Source organism: Idiotropiscis lumnitzeri, chromosome 12 (genome assembly GCF_059441095.1).
Source record: "Idiotropiscis lumnitzeri isolate Australia: NSW breed Sydney's pygmy pipehorse chromosome 12, RoL_Ilum_1.0, whole genome shotgun sequence".
In the NCBI taxonomy this organism is placed as follows: domain Eukaryota; kingdom Metazoa; phylum Chordata; class Actinopteri; order Syngnathiformes; family Syngnathidae; genus Idiotropiscis; species Idiotropiscis lumnitzeri.
Genome location: NC_142402.1, coordinates 3,424,524 through 3,446,137, shown reverse-complemented (window position 1 = coordinate 3,446,137; position 21,614 = coordinate 3,424,524). Strand labels below are relative to the sequence as shown.

General features: G+C 44.6%; 5 non-coding genes across 5 annotated transcripts; all 5 read left to right on the top strand.

The window, feature by feature from the left end:
* Positions 1–6,421: 6,421 nt before the first annotated feature.
* trnap-agg (transfer RNA proline (anticodon AGG)) lies at positions 6,422–6,493 on the top strand. Its single transcript has one exon. It is a non-coding gene; the product is annotated as a tRNA-Pro (tRNA).
* Positions 6,494–9,677: 3,184 nt separating this feature from the next.
* trnap-ugg (transfer RNA proline (anticodon UGG)) lies at positions 9,678–9,749 on the top strand. Its single transcript has one exon. It is a non-coding gene; the product is annotated as a tRNA-Pro (tRNA).
* A 3,191-nt stretch (positions 9,750–12,940) lies between these two features.
* trnap-ugg (transfer RNA proline (anticodon UGG)) lies at positions 12,941–13,012 on the top strand. The gene has a single exon. It is a non-coding gene; the product is annotated as a tRNA-Pro (tRNA).
* Positions 13,013–16,203: 3,191 nt separating this feature from the next.
* Positions 16,204–16,275, top strand: trnap-ugg (transfer RNA proline (anticodon UGG)). The gene has a single exon. It is a non-coding gene; the product is annotated as a tRNA-Pro (tRNA).
* A 3,191-nt stretch (positions 16,276–19,466) lies between these two features.
* On the top strand, positions 19,467–19,538 carry trnap-ugg (transfer RNA proline (anticodon UGG)). The gene has a single exon. It is a non-coding gene; the product is annotated as a tRNA-Pro (tRNA).
* Positions 19,539–21,614: the final 2,076 nt, after the last annotated feature.

Below are 21,614 nucleotides of genomic sequence, written 5' to 3'. Positions count from 1 at the left end.
ATGCTTGAGTTCCTTATAATTTCAATAACCTTGGTCCAATCGCACATTTTTTTAAAAAATCTTGGAAATGACATTAGCTACCTAGCTACAGTCCAAAATCAGCTCCTACAACCTCTTAGAACATTTCTACTCTAGTTTCCACCCCTCCACAGTACAGAAACAACACTGATCAAAATCACCGGCAACCGACTCTGGCCTAATCACCATTCTCACCCTCTTTGATCTGATAGCAGCTTGCGATACAATTTCAAAAACCATCCTCCTGAACAGACTCCATGACATTCTTTATCTATACCCTACCTCTTGTCAAGATATTTCACAAACTAAACCTACACTCCCACTGTTATGCAGATGACACTCAGCTCTACCTCTCCACATAATCAACTGCCATTATTCCGGGTTCCTCCATTTATTGACTGCTTCCCCGAAATGTATTATTGGTTCTCATCCAATTTTCTGCAACTTAACCATGATAAAACTGAAATCCTACAGATAGGTACCAAGTCCACTCAAGCCAAAAGTGACAGTTTTTCCCATGACACTTGACAATACCTCAGTTTCCCCCTCTGGTCAGGTTAAGACTCGGGGTGTCATCCACTCTCTCCTTTTCATTAGAATTAAATGAAAATCCCCGATCTGCATACTTTCTACTTTATAGAATAATCGTCCTGCGTCCCCGTCCATCAGTATTCTTTTAAAGCACGTCCAACCTTGTATTTGATCAGTCCCATTACCAGAACTTGCAATAATTTACTGCAACTAAAAAAAAAAACCTCCTGATTAAAAGCAATTGCTAAAATTTGGCCAAAAAGCGGATTTGTAAAAACATCAGCAGGTCTGACAAATAGCCTAGGGTCTCCACATTAGAAAATGGAATGTTATTGATATTCCAAAAACTGGTAGACAGTTTTGTATCCCCACCCCCAATAATGAGGGTGACCGCAGACATAGTTGTTATGACACAAGGCATATTCGCAGGTGAGAACAGACCAGGGATGGCGCTGCCTGACAACACATTATGATAGCAATTGACGCGTAACCACGCAGCCTAACATATTGCATTGGCCGGGAATTGAACTCGGGCCTCACGCATTGCAAGCGAGAATTCTACCACTGAACAACCAATGATTAGTACTTCTTGTCCAATAGAATAGAGACGTCCACCATAGAAAACGTTTTATCTGGCCCTGATAATGCATGTTTTTTCCTTCTTAAAATGTAGCGTTCTTGCCATGTATACAATGCATCAAGTGAACGATACATTTCTTTAACGGTAAGATCACTCTGCAGAAACGATTAAATACTGGAAGATGCACGAACGATCCCCAACAATACATTGCGATAATACACGCCTGTATTAATACATTGAGAAAACCCTAATTACGTTTGATAATGTTACAGTGAGATACCAAATTTGAGTATTATGAGACTAAGCTGTGGCGATTCTGATAGTTGGAACACCACCACTTGACTTTAATTATGACTACAATCTATAAAGTTAACTGATTTCGATACTTTGTGGCAAGCACTTTGGCTCGTTGGACTACGGGTATACAGTAATACCCCGGTTATCGCGGTTAATGGGGACCGAGACCACCCGCGAAAACTGAAAATCCGCGAAGTAGCGGCGCACCTTCAAAAATGCTTAAATAAAAAAAATAAAATAAATATATATATATATATATATATGGGTAGAGAGAGAGAGAGTGAAATTCATGTTATAACAAAAAAAAAACAAATTATTATTAAAACTTATTTTTTATTCCCCAGCCATTATTTTCGTATTTATTCAATTACTTCTTTTTGTATTTATTTAATTACTTCGACTTTTACCTGCTGGTATGCCATCCGGTGTGCCCTGTGAATGTTATGATCCTCCAGCAGAGCTGGAGGGTTGAGCAGGACTCTCCAAACGCAGACACGGGAAAAAAGGTGGTGATACAAAGATATTTATTATAATCACAATATAGTCAGTGTAATCAGCGCGTCTCGCAGCAGCTGACGGCATGGCGCGAGAAGATCGCTGGAGGAACGCCCACACAGCTGAAAAAACAAAAACACACGCGGCATGACAGGCACGGATCATGACAGTGAAATGAAAGGTGGCATTCTTCATTTATATATTTATTCATTCATAACTGACAGCCTCACGCTCCGCTCCTGCCCGGGCGGAAGAGGTGCTCCTATTCGGCTTACTGTGACGCGAGCATGCGCTCCTCCTCCGGAGCTTCCATTCGGTTAAACTTAGGGGCCGCTTGGAACCGCCCGTGCCCGGGGACGGTGCTCCTCTTCGGCTTACTGTGACGCGAGCATGCCCTCCTCCTCCGGAGCTTCCATTCGGTTAAACTTAGGGGCCGCTTGACACCGCCCGTGCCCGGGGAAGGTGCTCCACTACGGCTTACTGTGACGCGAGCATGCCCTCCTCCTCCGGAGCTTCCATTCGGTTAAACCTAGGGGCCGATTGACACCGCCCGTGCTCGGGGAAGGTGCTCCTCTACGGCTTAACTGCCACGCACGCCGGCCGGAACTCTGGTACGGTCCGAACCGCGCGAAACGTCGCCACCAATCGTGTCCGGGGGAACTTGCTCTTCTTCGTCCACTCTCTTCTTCGTCCACTCTCCTCTTCGGCGCACGCCGGCCGTCTAACCGCTCCAGCGCCCCCTCGTGCCGCTCGGCGAAACTACAATGCCTCCGAATATTTTTTAGACCCGCGAAGCACTGAAGCCGCGAAAGGTGAACCGCGAAGTAGCGGGGTATTACTGTAATTCTCACTGAGGACCCTCTTTCAAATCCAAAACAAGACCATCATTACACTGGATTACTTTGAGTTCACCTGAATCTTCCGTACTGATAGGAATGGTTCTTCGCTGGTACGAGCATGTCATCAATTGGAGGTGGCTCATTTGGCTCTGGGTATGGTTGTGAGTGGTTTCTCGTTCAAATCCAAACAGGTTCTTAGTGTAAATTCAGGGTTGGTTGGGAGAGGTTCCAGGTTCAAATCCGGGGTCTTAGTGTCGATGAAGGCTTGCGGCCAACAGTCAGTTAGCCAGCTAAACGTGGCTCGTTGGTCTAGGGGTATGATTCTCGCTTTGGGTGCGAGAGGTCCCGGATTCAAATCCTGGACGAGCCCATCTCAGTGTCGGTATGGTCGCCCAGTCTCTTAGTCAGCTTATAATTTTGATGCAAATCTATACAGGGAGATGCTGGAAAAACTAACATGAAACAACAAAACTGAGACTGTACCCTGAATACTCCCAAAAAAATGCTTGAGTTCCTTATAATTTCAATAACCTTGGTCCAATCGCACATTTTTTTCAAAAATCTTGGAAATTACATTAGCTACCTAGCTACAGTCCAAAATCAGCTCCTACAACCTCTTAGAACATTTCTACTCTAGTTTCCACCCCTCCACAGTACAGAAACAACACAGATCAAAATCACCGGCAACCGACTCTGGCCTAATCACCATTCTCACCCTCTTTGATCTGATAGCAGCTTGCGATACAATTTCAAAAACCATCCTCCTGAACAGACTCCATGACATTCTTTATCTATACCCTACCTCTTGTCAAGATATTTCACAAACTAAACCTACACTCCCACTGTTATGCAGATGACACTCAGCTCTACCTCTCCACATAATCAACTGCCATTATTCCGGGTTCCTCCATTTATTGACTGCTTCCCCGAAATGTATTATTGGTTCTCATCCAATTTTCTGCAACTTAACCATGATAAAACTGAAATCCTACAGATAGGTACCAAGTCCACTCAAGCCAAAAGTGACAGTTTTTCCCATGACACTTGACAATACCTCAGTTTCCCCCTCTGGTCAGGTTAAGACTCGGGGTGTCATCCACTCTCTCCTTTTCATCAGAATTAAATGAAAATCCCCGATCTGCATACTTTCTACTTTATAGAATAATCGTCCTGCGTCCCCGTCCATCAGTATCCTTTTAAAGCACGTCCAACCTTGTATTTGATCAGTCCCATTAACAGAACTTGCAATAATTTACTGCAACTAAAAAAAAAAACCTCCTGATTAAAAGCAATTGCTAAAATTTGGCCAAAAAGCGGATTTGTAAAAACATCAGCAGGTTCTGACAAATAGCCTAGGGTCTCCACATTAGAAAATGGAATGTTATTGATATTCCAAAAACTGGTAGACAGTTTTGTATCCCCGCCCCCAATAATGAGGGTGACCGCAGACATAGTTGTTACGACACAAGGCATATTCGCAGGTGAGAACAGACCAAGGATGGCGCTGCCTGACAACACATTATGATAGCAATTGACGCGTAACCACGCAGCCTAACATATTGCATTGGCCGGGAATTGAACTCGGGCCTCACGGATGGCAAGCGAGAATTCTACCACTGAACAACCAATGATTAGTACTTCTTGTCCAATAGAATAGAGACGTCCACCATAGAAAACGTTTTATCTGGCCCTGATAATGCATGTTTTTTCCTTCTTAAAATGTAGCGTTCTTGCCATGTATGCAATGCATCAAGTGAACGATACATTTCTTTAACGGTAAGATCACTCTGCAGAAACGATTAAATACTGGAAGATGCACGAACGATCCCCAACAATACATTGCGATAATACACGCCTGTATTAATACATTGAGAAAACCCTTATTACGTTTGATAATGTTACAGTGAGATACCAAATTTGAGTATTATGAGACTAAGCTGTGGCGATTCTGATAGTTGGAACACCACCACTTGACTTTAATTATGACTACAATCTATAAAGTTAACTGATTTCGATACTTTGTGGCAAGCACTTTGGCTCGTTGGACTACGGGTATACAGTAATACCCCGGTTATCGCGGTTAATGGGGACCGAGACCACCCGCGAAAACTGAAAATCCGCGAAGTAGCAGCGCACCTTCAAAAATGCTTAAAAATAAATAAATAAATATATATATATATATATATATATATATGGGTAGAGAGAGAGAGTGTGAAATTCATGTTATAACAAAAAAAACCAAATTATTATTAAAACTTATTTTTTATTCCCCAGCCAATATTTTCGTATTTATTCAATTATTTCTTTTTGTATTTATTTAATTACTTCGACTTTTACCTGCTGGTACGCCGTCCGGTGTGGCCTGTGAATGTTATGATCCTCCAGCAGAGCTGGAGGGTTGAGCAGGACTCTCCAAACGCAGACACGGGAAAAAAGGTGGTGATAGAAAGATATTTATTATAATCACAATATAGTCAGTGTAATCAGCGCGTCTCGCAGCAGCTGACGGCATGGCGCGAGAAGATCGCTGGAGGAACGCCCACACAGCTGAAAAAACAAAAACACACGCGGCATGACAGGCACGGATCATGACAGTGAAATGAAAGGTGGCATTCTTCATTTATTTATTTATTCATTCATAACTGACAGCCTCACGCTCCGCTCCTGCCCGGGGAAGGTGCTCCTCTTCGGCTTACTGTGACGCGAGCATGCCCTCCGCCTCCGGAGCTTCCATTCGGTTAAACTTAGGGGCCGCTTGGAACCGCCCGTGCCCGGGGAAGGTGCTCCTCTACGGCTTACTGTGACGCGAGCATGCCCTCCTCCTCCGGAGCTTCCGTTCGGTTAAACTTAGGGGCCGCTTGGAACCGCCCGTGCCCGGGAAAGGTGCTCCTCTACGGCTTACTGTGACGCGAGCATGCCCTCCTCCTCCGGAGCTTCCATTCGGTTAAACTTAGGGGCCGATTGACACCGCCCGTGCCCGGGAAAGGTGCTCCTCTACGGCTTAATGTGACGCGAGCATGCCCTCCTCCTCCGGAGCTTCCATTCGGTTAAACTTAGGGGCCGATTGACACCGCCCGTGCTCGGGGAAGGTGCTCCTCTACGGCTTAACTGCCACGCACGCCGGCCGGAACTCTGGTACGGTCCGAACCGCGCGAAACGTCGCCAACAATCGTGTCCGGGGGAACTTGCTCTTCTTCGTCCACTCTCTTCTTCGTCCACTCTCCTCTTCGGCGCACGCCGGCCGTCTAACCGCTCCAGCGCCCCCTCGTGCCGCTCGGCGAAACTACAATGCCTCCGAATATTTTTTAGACCCGCGAAGCACTGAAGCCGCGAAAGGTGAACCGCGAAGTAGCGGGGTATTACTGTAATTCTCACTGAGGACCCTCTTTCAAATCCAAAACAAGACCATCATTACACTGGATTACTTTGAGTTCACCTGAATCTTCCGTACTGATAGGAATGGTTCTTCGCTGGTACGAGCATGTCATCAATTGGAGGTGGCTCATTTGGCTCTGGGTATGGTTGTGAGTGGTTTCTCGTTCAAATCCAAACAGGTTCTTAGTGTAAATTCAGGGTTGGTTGGGAGAGGTTCCAGGTTCAAATCCGGGGTCTTAGTGTCGATGAAGGCTTGCGGCCAACAGTCAGTTACCCAGCTAAATGTGGCTCGTTGGTCTAGGGGTATGATTCTCGCTTAGGGTGCGAGAGGTCCCGGGTTCAAATCCCGGACGAGCCCATCTCAGAGTCGGTATGGTCGCTTAGTCAACTCATAATTTTGATGCAAATCTATACAGGGAGATGGTGGAAAAACTAACATGAAACAACAAAACTGAGACTGTACCCCGAGCACTCCCAAAAAAATGCTTGAGTTCCTTATTATTTCAATAACCTTGGTCCAATCGCGCATTTTTTTCAAAAATCTTGGAAATGACATTAGCTACCTAGCTACAGTCCAAAATCAGCTCCTACAACCTCTTAGAACATTTCTACTCTAGTTTCCACCCCTCCACAGTACAGAAACAACACTGATCAAAATCACCGGCAACCGACTCTGGCCTAATCACCATTCTCACCCTCTTTGATCTGATAGCAGCTTGCGATACAATTTCTAAAACCATCCTCCTGAACAGACTCCATGACATTCTTTATCTATACCCTACCTCTTGTCAAGATATTTCACAAACTAAACCTACACTCCCACTGTTATGCAGATGACACTCAGCTCTACCTCTCCACATAATCAACTGCCATTATTCCGGGTTCCTCCATTTATTGACTGCTTCCCCGAAATTTATTATTGGTTCTCATCCAATTTTCTGCAACTTAACAATGATAAAACTGAAATCCTACAGATAGGTACCAAGTCCTCTCAAACCAAAAGTGACAGTTTTTCCCATGACACTTGACAATACCTCAGTTTCCACCTCTGGTCAGGTTAAGACTCGGGGTGTCATCCACTCTCTCCTTTTCATCAGAATTAAATGAAAATCCCCGATCTGCATACTTTCTACTTTATAGAATAATCGTCCTGCGTCCCCGTCCATCAGTATCCTTTTAAAGCACGTCCAACCTTGTATTTGATCAGTCCCATTAACAGAACTTGCAATAATTTACTGCAACTAAAAAGAAAAAACCTCCTGATTAAAAGCAATTGCTAAAATTAGGCCAAAAAGCGGATTTGTAAAAACATCAGCAGGTTCTGACAAATAGCCTAGGGTCTCCACATTAGAAAATGGGTTGTTATTGATATTCTAAAAACTGGTAGACAGTTTTGTATGCCCGCCCCCAATAATGAGGGTGACCGCAGACATAGTTGTTATGACACAAGGCATATTCGCAGGTGAGAACAGACCAGGGATGGCGCTGCCTGACAACACATTATGATAGCAATTGACGCGTAACCACGCAGCCTAACATATTGCATTGGCCGGGAATTGAACTCAGGCCTCACGCATGGCAAGCGAGAATTCTACCACTGAACAACCAATGCTTAATAGTTCTTGTCCAATAGAATAGAGACGTCCACCATAGAAAACGTTTTATCTGGCCCTGATAATGCATGTTTTTTCCTTCTTAAAATGTAGCGTTCTTGCCATGTATGCAATGCATCAAGTGAACGATACATTTCTTTAACGGTAAGATCACTCTGCAGAAACGATTAAATACTGGAAGATGCACGAACGATCCCCAACAATACATTGCGATAATACGCGCCTGTATTAATACATTGAGAAAACCCTAATTACGTTTGATAATGTTACAGTGAGATACCAAATTTGAGTATTATGAGACTAAGCTGTGGCGATTCTGATAGTTGGAACACCACCACTTGACATTAATTATGACTACAATCAATAAAGTTAACTGATTTCGATACTTTGTGGCAAGCACTTTGGCTTGTTGGACTACGGGTATACAGTAATACCCCGGTTATCGCGGTTAATGGGGACCGAGACCACCCGCGAAAACTGAAAATCCGCGAAGTAGCGGCGCACCTTCAAAAATGCTTAAATAATAAAAAAAAAAATATATATATATATATATATATATGGGTAGAGAGAGAGAGAGTGAAATTCATGTTATAACAAAAAAAAAACAAATTATTATTAAAACTTATTTTTTATTCCCCAGCCATTATTTTCGTATTTATTCAATTACTTCTTTTTGTATTTATTTAATTACTTCGACTTTTACCTGCTGGTATGCCATCCGGTGTGCCCTGTGAATGTTATGATCCTCCAGCAGAGCTGGAGGATTGAGCAGGACTCTCCAAACGCAGACACGGGAAAAAAGGTGGTGATAGAAAGATATTTATTATAATCACAATATAGTCAGTGTAATCAGCGCGTCTCGCAGCAGCTGACGGCATGGCGCGAGAAGATCGCTGGAGGAACGCCCACACAGCTGAAAAAACAAAAACACACGCGGCATGACAGGCACGGATCATGACAGTGAAATGAAAGGTGGCATTCTTCATTTATATATTTATTCATTCATAACTGACAGCCTCACGCTCCGCTCCTGCCCGGGCGGAAGAGGTGCTCCTATTCGGCTTACTGTGACGCGAGCATGCGCTCCTCCTCCGGAGCTTCCATTCGGTTAAACTTAGGGGCCGCTTGGAACCGCCCGTGCCCGGGGACGGTGCTCCTCTTCGGCTTACTGTGACGCGAGCATGCCCTCCTCCTCCGGAGCTTCCATTCGGTTAAACTTAGGGGCCGCTTGACACCGCCCGTGCCCGGGGAAGGTGCTCCACTACGGCTTACTGTGACGCGAGCATGCCCTCCTCCTCCGGAGCTTCCATTCGGTTAAACTTAGGGGCCGATTGACACCGCCCGTGCTCGGGGAAGGTGCTCCTCTACGGCTTAACTGCCACGCACGCCGGCCGGAACTCTGGTACGGTCCGAACCGCGCGAAACGTCGCCACCAATCGTGTCCGGGGGAACTTGCTCTTCTTCGTCCACTCTCTTCTTCGTCCACTCTCCTCTTCGGCGCACGCCGGCCGTCTAACCGCTCCAGCGCCCCCTCGTGCCGCTCGGCGAAACTACAATGCCTCCGAATATTTTTTAGACCCGCGAAGCACTGAAGCCGCGAAAGGTGAACCGCGAAGTAGCGGGGTATTACTGTAATTCTCACTGAGGACCCTCTTTCAAATCCAAAACAAGACCATCATTACACTGGATTACTTTGAGTTCACCTGAATCTTCCGTACTGATAGGAATGGTTCTTCGCTGGTACGAGCATGTCATCAATTGGAGGTGGCTCATTTGGCTCTGGGTATGGTTGTGAGTGGTTTCTCGTTCAAATTGCAAACAGGTTCTTAGTGTAAATTCAGGGTTGGTTGGGAGAGGTTCCAGGTTCAAATCCGGGGTCTTAGTGTCGATGAAGGCTTGCGGCCAACAGTCAGTTAGCCAGCTAAACGTGGCTCGTTGGTCTAGGGGTATGATTCTCGCTTTGGGTGCGAGAGGTCCCGGGTTCAAATCCTGGACGAGCCCATCTCAGTGTCGGTATGGTCGCCCAGTCTCTTAGTCAGCTTATAATTTTGATGCAAATCTATACAGGGAGATGCTGGAAAAACTAACATGAAACAACAAAACTGAGACTGTACCCTGAATACTCCCCAAAAAATGCTTGAGTTCCTTATAATTTCAATAACCTTGGTCCAATCGCACATTTTTTAAAAAAATCTTGGAAATGACATTAGCTACCTAGCTACAGTCCAAAATCAGCTCCTACAACCTCTTAGAACATTTCTACTCTAGTTTCCACCCCTCCACAGTACAGAAACAACACTGATCAAAATCACCGGCAACCGACTCTGGCCTAATCACCATTCTCACCCTCTTTGATCTGATAGCAGCTTGCGATACAATTTCTAAAACCATCCTTCTGAACAGACTCCATGACATTCTTTATCTATACCCTACCTCTTGTCAAGATATTTCACAAACTAAACCTACACTCCCACTGTTATGCAGATGACACTCAGCTCTACCTCTCCACATAATCAACTGCCATTATTCCGGGTTCCTCCATTTATTGACTGCTTCCCCGAAATGTATTATTGGTTCTCATCCAATTTTCTGCAACTTCACCATGATAAAACTGAAATCCTACAGATAGGTACCAAGTCCACTCAAGCCAAAAGTGACAGTTTTTCCCATGACACTTGACAATACCTCAGTTTCCCCCTCTGGTCAGGTTAAGACTCGGGGTGTCATCCACTCTCTCCTTTTCATTAGAATTAAATGAAAATCCCCGATCTGCATACTTTCTACTTTATAGAATAATCGTCCTGCGTCCCCGTCCATCAGTATTCTTTTAAAGCACGTCCAACCTTGTATTTGATCAGTCCCATTACCAGAACTTGCAATAATTTACTGCAACTAAAAAAAAAAACCTCCTGATTAAAAGCAATTGCTAAAATTTGGCCAAAAAGCGGATTTGTAAAAACATCAGCAGGTTCTGACAAATAGCCTAGGGTCTCCACATTAGAAAATGGAATGTTATTGATATTCCAAAAACTGGTAGACAGTTTTGTATCCCCACCCCCAATAATGAGGGTGACCGCAGACATAGTTGTTATGACACAAGGCATATTCGCAGGTGAGAACAGACCAGGGATGGCGCTGCCTGACAACACATTATGATAGCAATTGACGCGTAACCACGCAGCCTAACATATTGCATTGGCCGGGAATTGAACTCGGGCCTCACGCATTGCAAGCGAGAATTCTACCACTGAACAACCAATGATTAGTACTTCTTGTCCAATAGAATAGAGACGTCCACCATAGAAAACGTTTTATCTGGCCCTGATAATGCATGTTTTTTCCTTCTTAAAATGTAGCGTTCTTGCCATGTATACAATGCATCAAGTGAACGATACATTTCTTTAACGGTAAGATCACTCTGCAGAAACGATTAAATACTGGAAGATGCACGAACGATCCCCAACAATACATTGCGATAATACACGCCTGTATTAATACATTGAGAAAACCCTAATTACGTTTGATAATGTTACAGTGAGATACCAAATTTGAGTATTATGAGACTAAGCTGTGGCGATTCTGATAGTTGGAACACCACCACTTGACTTTAATTATGACTACAATCTATAAAGTTAACTGATTTCGATACTTTGTGGCAAGCACTTTGGCTCGTTGGACTACGGGTATACAGTAATACCCCGGTTATCGCGGTTAATGGGGACCGAGACCACCCGCGAAAACTGAAAATCCGCGAAGTAGCGGCGCACCTTCAAAAATGCTTAAATAAAAAAAATAAAATAAATATATATATATATATATATATGGGTAGAGAGAGAGAGAGTGAAATTCATGTTATAACAAAAAAAAAACAAATTATTATTAAAACTTATTTTTTATTCCCCAGCCATTATTTTCGTATTTATTCAATTACTTCTTTTTGTATTTATTTAATTACTTCGACTTTTACCTGCTGGTATGCCATCCGGTGTGCCCTGTGAATGTTATGATCCTCCAGCAGAGCTGGAGGGTTGAGCAGGACTCTCCAAACGCAGACACGGGAAAAAAGGTGGTGATACAAAGATATTTATTATAATCACAATATAGTCAGTGTAATCAGCGCGTCTCGCAGCAGCTGACGGCATGGCGCGAGAAGATCGCTGGAGGAACGCCCACACAGCTGAAAAAACAAAAACACACGCGGCATGACAGGCACGGATCATGACAGTGAAATGAAAGGTGGCATTCTTCATTTATATATTTATTCATTCATAACTGACAGCCTCACGCTCCGCTCCTGCCCGGGCGGAAGAGGTGCTCCTATTCGGCTTACTGTGACGCGAGCATGCGCTCCTCCTCCGGAGCTTCCATTCGGTTAAACTTAGGGGCCGCTTGGAACCGCCCGTGCCCGGGGACGGTGCTCCTCTTCGGCTTACTGTGACGCGAGCATGCCCTCCTCCTCCGGAGCTTCCATTCGGTTAAACTTAGGGGCCGCTTGACACCGCCCGTGCCCGGGGAAGGTGCTCCACTACGGCTTACTGTGACGCGAGCATGCCCTCCTCCTCCGGAGCTTCCATTCGGTTAAACTTAGGGGCCGATTGACACCGCCCGTGCTCGGGGAAGGTGCTCCTCTACGGCTTAACTGCCACGCACGCCGGCCGGAACTCTGGTACGGTCCGAACCGCGCGAAACGTCGCCACCAATCGTGTCCGGGGGAACTTGCTCTTCTTCGTCCACTCTCTTCTTCGTCCACTCTCCTCTTCGGCGCACGCCGGCCGTCTAACCGCTCCAGCGCCCCCTCGTGCCGCTCGGCGAAACTACAATGCCTCCGAATATTTTTTAGACCCGCGAAGCACTGAAGCCGCGAAAGGTGAACCGCGAAGTAGCGGGGTATTACTGAAATTCTCACTGAGGACCCTCTTTCAAATCCAAAACAAGACCATCATTACACTGGATTACTTTGAGTTCACCTGAATCTTCCGTACTGATAGGAATGGTTCTTCGCTGGTACGAGCATGTCATCAATTGGAGGTGGCTCATTTGGCTCTGGGTATGGTTGTGAGTGGTTTCTCGTTCAAATCCAAACAGGTTCTTAGTGTAAATTCAGGGTTGGTTGGGAGAGGTTCCAGGTTCAAATCCGGGGTCTTAGTGTCGATGAAGGCTTGCGGCCAACAGTCAGTTAGCCAGCTAAACGTGGCTCGTTGGTCTAGGGGTATGATTCTCGCTTTGGGTGCGAGAGGTCCCGGGTTCAAATCCTGGACGAGCCCATCTCAGTGTCGGTATGGTCGCCCAGTCTCTTAGTCAGCTTATAATTTTGATGCAAATCTATACAGGGAGATGCTGGAAAAACTAACATGAAACAACAAAACTGAGACTGTACCCTGAATACTCCCAAAAAAATGCTTGAGTTCCTTATAATTTCAATAACCTTGGTCCAATCGCACATTTTTTTCAAAAATCTTGGAAATTACATTAGCTACCTAGCTACAGTCCAAAATCAGCTCCTACAACCTCTTAGAACATTTCTACTCTAGTTTCCACCCCTCCACAGTACAGAAACAACACAGATCAAAATCACCGGCAACCGACTCTGGCCTAATCACCATTCTCACCCTCTTTGATCTGATAGCAGCTTGCGATACAATTTCAAAAACCATCCTCCTGAACAGACTCCATGACATTCTTTATCTATACCCTACCTCTTGTCAAGATATTTCACAAACTAAACCTACACTCCCACTGTTATGCAGATGACACTCAGCTCTACCTCTCCACATAATCAACTGCCATTATTCCGGGTTCCTCCATTTATTGACTGCTTCCCCGAAATGTATTATTGGTTCTCATCCAATTTTCTGCAACTTAACCATGATAAAACTGAAATCCTACAGATAGGTACCAAGTCCACTCAAGCCAAAAGTGACAGTTTTTCCCATGACACTTGACAATACCTCAGTTTCCCCCTCTGGTCAGGTTAAGACTCGGGGTGTCATCCACTCTCTCCTTTTCATCAGAATTAAATGAAAATCCCCGATCTGCATACTTTCTACTTTATAGAATAATCGTCCTGCGTCCCCGTCCATCAGTATCCTTTTAAAGCACGTCCAACCTTGTATTTGATCAGTCCCATTAACAGAACTTGCAATAATTTACTGCAACTAAAAAAAAAAACCTCCTGATTAAAAGCAATTGCTAAAATTTGGCCAAAAAGCGGATTTGTAAAAACATCAGCAGGTTCTGACAAATAGCCTAGGGTCTCCACATTAGAAAATGGAATGTTATTGATATTCCAAAAACTGTTAGACAGTTTTGTATCCCCGCCCCCAATAATGAGGGTGACCGCAGACATAGTTGTTACGACACAAGGCATATTCGCAGGTGAGAACAGACCAAGGATGGCGCTGCCTGACAACACATTATGATAGCAATTGACGCGTAACCACGCAGCCTAACATATTGCATTGGCCGGGAATTGAACTCGGGCCTCACGGATGGCAAGCGAGAATTCTACCACTGAACAACCAATGATTAGTACTTCTTGTCCAATAGAATAGAGACGTCCACCATAGAAAACGTTTTATCTGGCCCTGATAATGCATGTTTTTTCCTTCTTAAAATGTAGCGTTCTTGCCATGTATGCAATGCATCAAGTGAACGATACATTTCTTTAACGGTAAGATCACTCTGCAGAAACGATTAAATACTGGAAGATGCACGAACGATCCCCAACAATACATTGCGATAATACACGCCTGTATTAATACATTGAGAAAACCCTTATTACGTTTGATAATGTTACAGTGAGATACCAAATTTGAGTATTATGAGACTAAGCTGTGGCGATTCTGATAGTTGGAACACCACCACTTGACTTTAATTATGACTACAATCTATAAAGTTAACTGATTTCGATACTTTGTGGCAAGCACTTTGGCTCGTTGGACTACGGGTATACAGTAATACCCCGGTTATCGCGGTTAATGGGGACCGAGACCACCCGCGAAAACTGAAAATCCGCGAAGTAGCAGCGCACCTTCAAAAATGCTTAAAAATAAATAAATAAATATATATATATATATATATATATATGGGTAGAGAGAGAGAGTGTGAAATTCATGTTATAACAAAAAAAACCAAATTATTATTAAAACTTATTTTTTATTCCCCAGCCAATATTTTCGTATTTATTCAATTATTTCTTTTTGTATTTATTTAATTACTTCGACTTTTACCTGCTGGTACGCCGTCCGGTGTGGCCTGTGAATGTTATGATCCTCCAGCAGAGCTGGAGGGTTGAGCAGGACTCTCCAAACGCAGACACGGGAAAAAAGGTGGTGATAGAAAGATATTTATTATAATCACAATATAGTCAGTGTAATCAGCGCGTCTCGCAGCAGCTGACGGCATGGCGCGAGAAGATCGCTGGAGGAACGCCCACACAGCTGAAAAAACAAAAACACACGCGGCATGACAGGCACGGATCATGACAGTGAAATGAAAGGTGGCATTCTTCATTTATTTATTTATTCATTCATAACTGACAGCCTCACGCTCCGCTCCTGCCCGGGCGGAAGAGGTGCTCCTATTCGGCTTAACTGTGACACACGCCCGCCCTCCTCCTCCGGAGCTTCCATTCGGTTAAACTTAGGGGCCGCTTGGAACCGCCCGTGCCCGGGGAAGGTGCTCCTCTACGGCTTACTGTGACACGAGCATGCCCTCCTCCTCCGGAGCTTCCATTCGGTTAAACTTAGGGGCCGCTTGGAACCGCCCGTGCCCGGGGAAGGTGCTCCACTACGGCTTACTGTGACGCGAGCATGCCCTCCTCCTCCGGAGCTTCCATTCGGTTAAACCTAGGGGCCGATTGACACCGCCCGTGCTCGGGGAAGGTGCTCCTCTACGGCTTAACTGCCACGCACGCCGGCCGGAACTCTGGTACGGTCCGAACCGCGCGAAACGTCGCCACCAATCGTGTCCGGGGGAACTTGCTCTTCTTCGTCCACTCTCTTCTTCGTCCACTCTCCTCTTCGGCGCACGCCGGCCGTCTAACCGCTCCAGCGCCCCCTCGTGCCGCTCGGCGAAACTACAATGCCTCCGAATATTTTTTAGACCCGCGAAGCACTGAAGCCGCGAAAGGTGAACCGCGAAGTAGCGGGGTATTACTGTAATTCTCACTGAGGACCCTCTTTCAAATCCAAAACAAGACCATCATTACACTGGATTACTTTGAGTTCACCTGAATCTTCCGTACTGATAGGAATGGTTCTTCGCTGGTACGAGCATGTCATCAATTGGAGGTGGCTCATTTGGCTCTGGGTATGGTTGTGAGTGGTTTCTCGTTCAAATCCAAACAGGTTCTTAGTGTAAATTCAGGGTTGGTTGGGAGAGGTTCCAGGTTCAAATCCGGGGTCTTAGTGTCGATGAAGGCTTGCGGCCAACAGTCAGTTAGCCAGCTAAACGTGGCTCGTTGGTCTAGGGGTATGATTCTCGCTTTGGGTGCGAGAGGTCCCGGGTTCAAATCCTGGACGAGCCCATCTCAGTGTCGTTATGGTCGCCCAGTCTCTTAGTCAGCTTATAATTTTGATGCAAATCTATACAGGGAGATGCTGGAAAAACTAACATGAAACAACAAAACTGAGACTGTACCCTGAATACTCCCCAAAAAATGCTTGAGTTCCTTATAATTTCAATAACCTTGGTCCAATCGCACATTTTTTAAAAAAATCTTGGAAATGACATTAGCTACCTAGCTACAGTCCAAAATCAGCTCCTACAACCTCTTAGAACATTTCTACTCTAGTTTCCACCCCTCCACAGTACAGAAACAACACTGATCAAAATCACCGGCAACCGACTCTGGCCTAATCACCATTCTCACCCTCTTTGATCTGATAGCAGCTTGCGATACAATTTCTAAAACCATCCTTCTGAACAGACTCCATGACATTCTTTATCTATACCCTACCTCTTGTCAAGATATTTCACAAACTAAACCTACACTCCCACTGTTATGCAGATGACACTCAGCTCTACCTCTCCACATAATCAACTGCCATTATTCCGGGTTCCTCCATTTATTGACTGCTTCCCCGAAATGTATTATTGGTTCTCATCCAATTTTCTGCAACTTCACCATGATAAAACTGAAATCCTACAGATAGGTACCAAGTCCACTCAAGCCAAAAGTGACAGTTTTTCCCATGACACTTGACAATACCTCAGTTTCCCCCTCTGGTCAGGTTAAGACTCGGGGTGTCATCCACTCTCTCCTTTTCATTAGAATTAAATGAAAATCCCCGATCTGCATACTTTCTACTTTATAGAATAATCGTCCTGCGTCCCCGTCCATCAGTATTCTTTTAAAGCACGTCCAACCTTGTATTTGATCAGTCCCATTACCAGAACTTGCAATAATTTACTGCAACTAAAAAAAAAAACCTCCTGATTAAAAGCAATTGCTAAAATTTGGCCAAAAAGCGGATTTGTAAAAACATCAGCAGGTTCTGACAAATAGCCTAGGGTCTCCACATTAGAAAATGGAATGTTATTGATATTCCAAAAACTGGTAGACAGTTTTGTATCCCCACCCCCAATAATGAGGGTGACCGCAGACATAGTTGTTATGACACAAGGCATATTCGCAGGTGAGAACAGACCAGGGATGGCGCTGCCTGACAACACATTATGATAGCAATTGACGCGTAACCACGCAGCCTAACATATTGCATTGGCCGGGAATTGAACTCGGGCCTCACGCATTGCAAGCGAGAATTCTACCACTGAACAACCAATGATTAGTACTTCTTGTCCAATAGAATAGAGACGTCCACCATAGAAAACGTTTTATCTGGCCCTGATAATGCATGTTTTTTCCTTCTTAAAATGTAGCGTTCTTGCCATGTATACAATGCATCAAGTGAACGATACATTTCTTTAACGGTAAGATCACTCTGCAGAAACGATTAAATACTGGAAGATGCACGAACGATCCCCAACAATACATTGCGATAATACACGCCTGTATTAATACATTGAGAAAACCCTAATTACGTTTGATAATGTTACAGTGAGATACCAAATTTGAGTATTATGAGACTAAGCTGTGGCGATTCTGATAGTTGGAACACCACCACTTGACTTTAATTATGACTACAATCTATAAAGTTAACTGATTTCGATACTTTGTGGCAAGCACTTTGGCTCGTTGGACTACGGGTATACAGTAATACCCCGGTTATCGCGGTTAATGGGGACCGAGACCACCCGCGAAAACTGAAAATCCGCGAAGTAGCGGCGCACCTTCAAAAATGCTTAAATAAAAAAAATAAAATAAATATATATATATATATATATATGGGTAGAGAGAGAGAGAGTGAAATTCATGTTATAACAAAAAAAAAACAAATTATTATTAAAACTTATTTTTTATTCCCCAGCCATTATTTTCGTATTTATTCAATTACTTCTTTTTGTATTTATTTAATTACTTCGACTTTTACCTGCTGGTATGCCATCCGGTGTGCCCTGTGAATGTTATGATCCTCCAGCAGAGCTGGAGGGTTGAGCAGGACTCTCCAAACGCAGACACGGGAAAAAAGGTGGTGATACAAAGATATTTATTATAATCACAATATAGTCAGTGTAATCAGCGCGTCTCGCAGCAGCTGACGGCATGGCGCGAGAAGATCGCTGGAGGAACGCCCACACAGCTGAAAAAACAAAAACACACGCGGCATGACAGGCACGGATCATGACAGTGAAATGAAAGGTGGCATTCTTCATTTATATATTTATTCATTCATAACTGACAGCCTCACGCTCCGCTCCTGCCCGGGCGGAAGAGGTGCTCCTATTCGGCTTACTGTGACGCGAGCATGCGCTCCTCCTCCGGAGCTTCCATTCGGTTAAACTTAGGGGCCGCTTGGAACCGCCCGTGCCCGGGGACGGTGCTCCTCTTCGGCTTACTGTGACGCGAGCATGCCCTCCTCCTCCGGAGCTTCCATTCGGTTAAACTTAGGGGCCGCTTGACACCGCCCGTGCCCGGGGAAGGTGCTCCACTACGGCTTACTGTGACGCGAGCATGCCCTCCTCCTCCGGAGCTTCCATTCGGTTAAACTTAGGGGCCGATTGACACCGCCCGTGCTCGGGGAAGGTGCTCCTCTACGGCTTAACTGCCACGCACGCCGGCCGGAACTCTGGTACGGTCCGAACCGCGCGAAACGTCGCCACCAATCGTGTCCGGGGGAACTTGCTCTTCTTCGTCCACTCTCTTCTTCGTCCACTCTCCTCTTCGGCGCACGCCGGCCGTCTAACCGCTCCAGCGCCCCCTCGTGCCGCTCGGCGAAACTACAATGCCTCCGAATATTTTTTAGACCCGCGAAGCACTGAAGCCGCGAAAGGTGAACCGCGAAGTAGCGGGGTATTACTGAAATTCTCACTGAGGACCCTCTTTCAAATCCAAAACAAGACCATCATTACACTGGATTACTTTGAGTTCACCTGAATCTTCCGTACTGATAGGAATGGTTCTTCGCTGGTACGAGCATGTCATCAATTGGAGGTGGCTCATTTGGCTCTGGGTATGGTTGTGAGTGGTTTCTCGTTCAAATCCAAACAGGTTCTTAGTGTAAATTCAGGGTTGGTTGGGAGAGGTTCCAGGTTCAAATCCGGGGTCTTAGTGTCGATGAAGGCTTGCGGCCAACAGTCAGTTAGCCAGCTAAACGTGGCTCGTTGGTCTAGGGGTATGATTCTCGCTTTGGGTGCGAGAGGTCCCGGGTTCAAATCCTGGATGAGCCCATCTCAGTGTCGGTATGGTCGCCCAGTCTCTTAGTCAGCTTATAATTTTGATGCAAATCTATACAGGGAGATGCTGGAAAAACTAACATGAAACAACAAAACTGAGACTGTACCCTGAATACTCCCAAAAAAATGCTTGAGTTCCTTATAATTTCAATAACCTTGGTCCAATCGCACATTTTTTTCAAAAATCTTGGAAATTACATTAGCTACCTAGCTACAGTCCAAAATCAGCTCCTACAACCTCTTAGAACATTTCTACTCTAGTTTCCACCCCTCCACAGTACAGAAACAACACAGATCAAAATCACCGGCAACCGACTCTGGCCTAATCACCATTCTCACCCTCTTTGATCTGATAGCAGCTTGCGATACAATTTCAAAAACCATCCTCCTGAACAGACTCCATGACATTCTTTATCTATACCCTACCTCTTGTCAAGATATTTCACAAACTAAACCTACACTCCCACTGTTATGCAGATGACACTCAGCTCTACCTCTCCACATAATCAACTGCCATTATTCCGGGTTCCTCCATTTATTGACTGCTTCCCCGAAATGTATTATTGGTTCTCATCCAATTTTCTGCAACTTAACCATGATAAAACTGAAATCCTACAGATAGGTACCAAGTCCACTCAAGCCAAAAGTGACAGTTTTTCCCATGACACTTGACAATACCTCAGTTTCCCCCTCTGGTCAGGTTAAGACTCGGGGTGTCATCCACTCTCTCCTTTTCATCAGAATTAAATGAAAATCCCCGATCTGCATACTTTCTACTTTATAGAATAATCGTCCTGCGTCCCCGTCCATCAGTATCCTTTTAAAGCACGTCCAACCTTGTATTTGATCAGTCCCATTAACAGAACTTGCAATAATTTACTGCAACTAAAAAAAAAAACCTCCTGATTAAAAGCAATTGCTAAAATTTGGCCAAAAAGCGGATTTGTAAAAACATCAGCAGGTTCTGACAAATAGCCTAGGGTCTCCACATTAGAAAATGGAATGTTATTGATATTCCAAAAACTGGTAGACAGTTTTGTATCCCCGCCCCCAATAATGAGGGTGACCGCAGACATAGTTGTTACGACACAAGGCATATTCGCAGGTGAGAACAGACCAAGGATGGCGCTGCCTGACAACACATTATGATAGCAATTGACGCGTAACCACGCAGCCTAACATATTGCATTGGCCGGGAATTGAACTCGGGCCTCACGGATGGCAAGCGAGAATTCTACCACTGAACAACCAATGATTAGTACTTCTTGTCCAATAGAATAGAGACGTCCACCATAGAAAACGTTTTATCTGGCCCTGATAATGCATGTTTTTTCCTTCTTAAAATGTAGCGTTCTTGCCATGTATGCAATGCATCAAGTGAACGATACATTTCTTTAACGGTAAGATCACTCTGCAGAAACGATTAAATACTGGAAGATGCACGAACGATCCCCAACAATACATTGCGATAATACACGCCTGTATTAATACATTGAGAAAACCCTTATTACGTTTGATAATGTTACAGTGAGATACCAAATTTGAGTATTATGAGACTAAGCTGTGGCGATTCTGATAGTTGGAACACCACCACTTGACTTTAATTATGACTACAATCTATAAAGTTAACTGATTTCGATACTTTGTGGCAAGCACTTTGGCTCGTTGGACTACGGGTATACAGTAATACCCCGGTTATCGCGGTTAATGGGGACCGAGACCACCCGCGAAAACTGAAAATCCGCGAAGTAGCAGCGCACCTTCAAAAATGCTTAAAAATAAATAAATAAATATATATATATATATATATATATATGGGTAGAGAGAGAGAGTGTGAAATTCATGTTATAACAAAAAAAACCAAATTATTATTAAAACTTATTTTTTATTCCCCAGCCAATATTTTCGTATTTATTCAATTATTTCTTTTTGTATTTATTTAATTACTTCGACTTTTACCTGCTGGTACGCCGTCCGGTGTGGCCTGTGAATGTTATGATCCTCCAGCAGAGCTGGAGGGTTGAGCAGGACTCTCCAAACGCAGACACGGGAAAAAAGGTGGTGATAGAA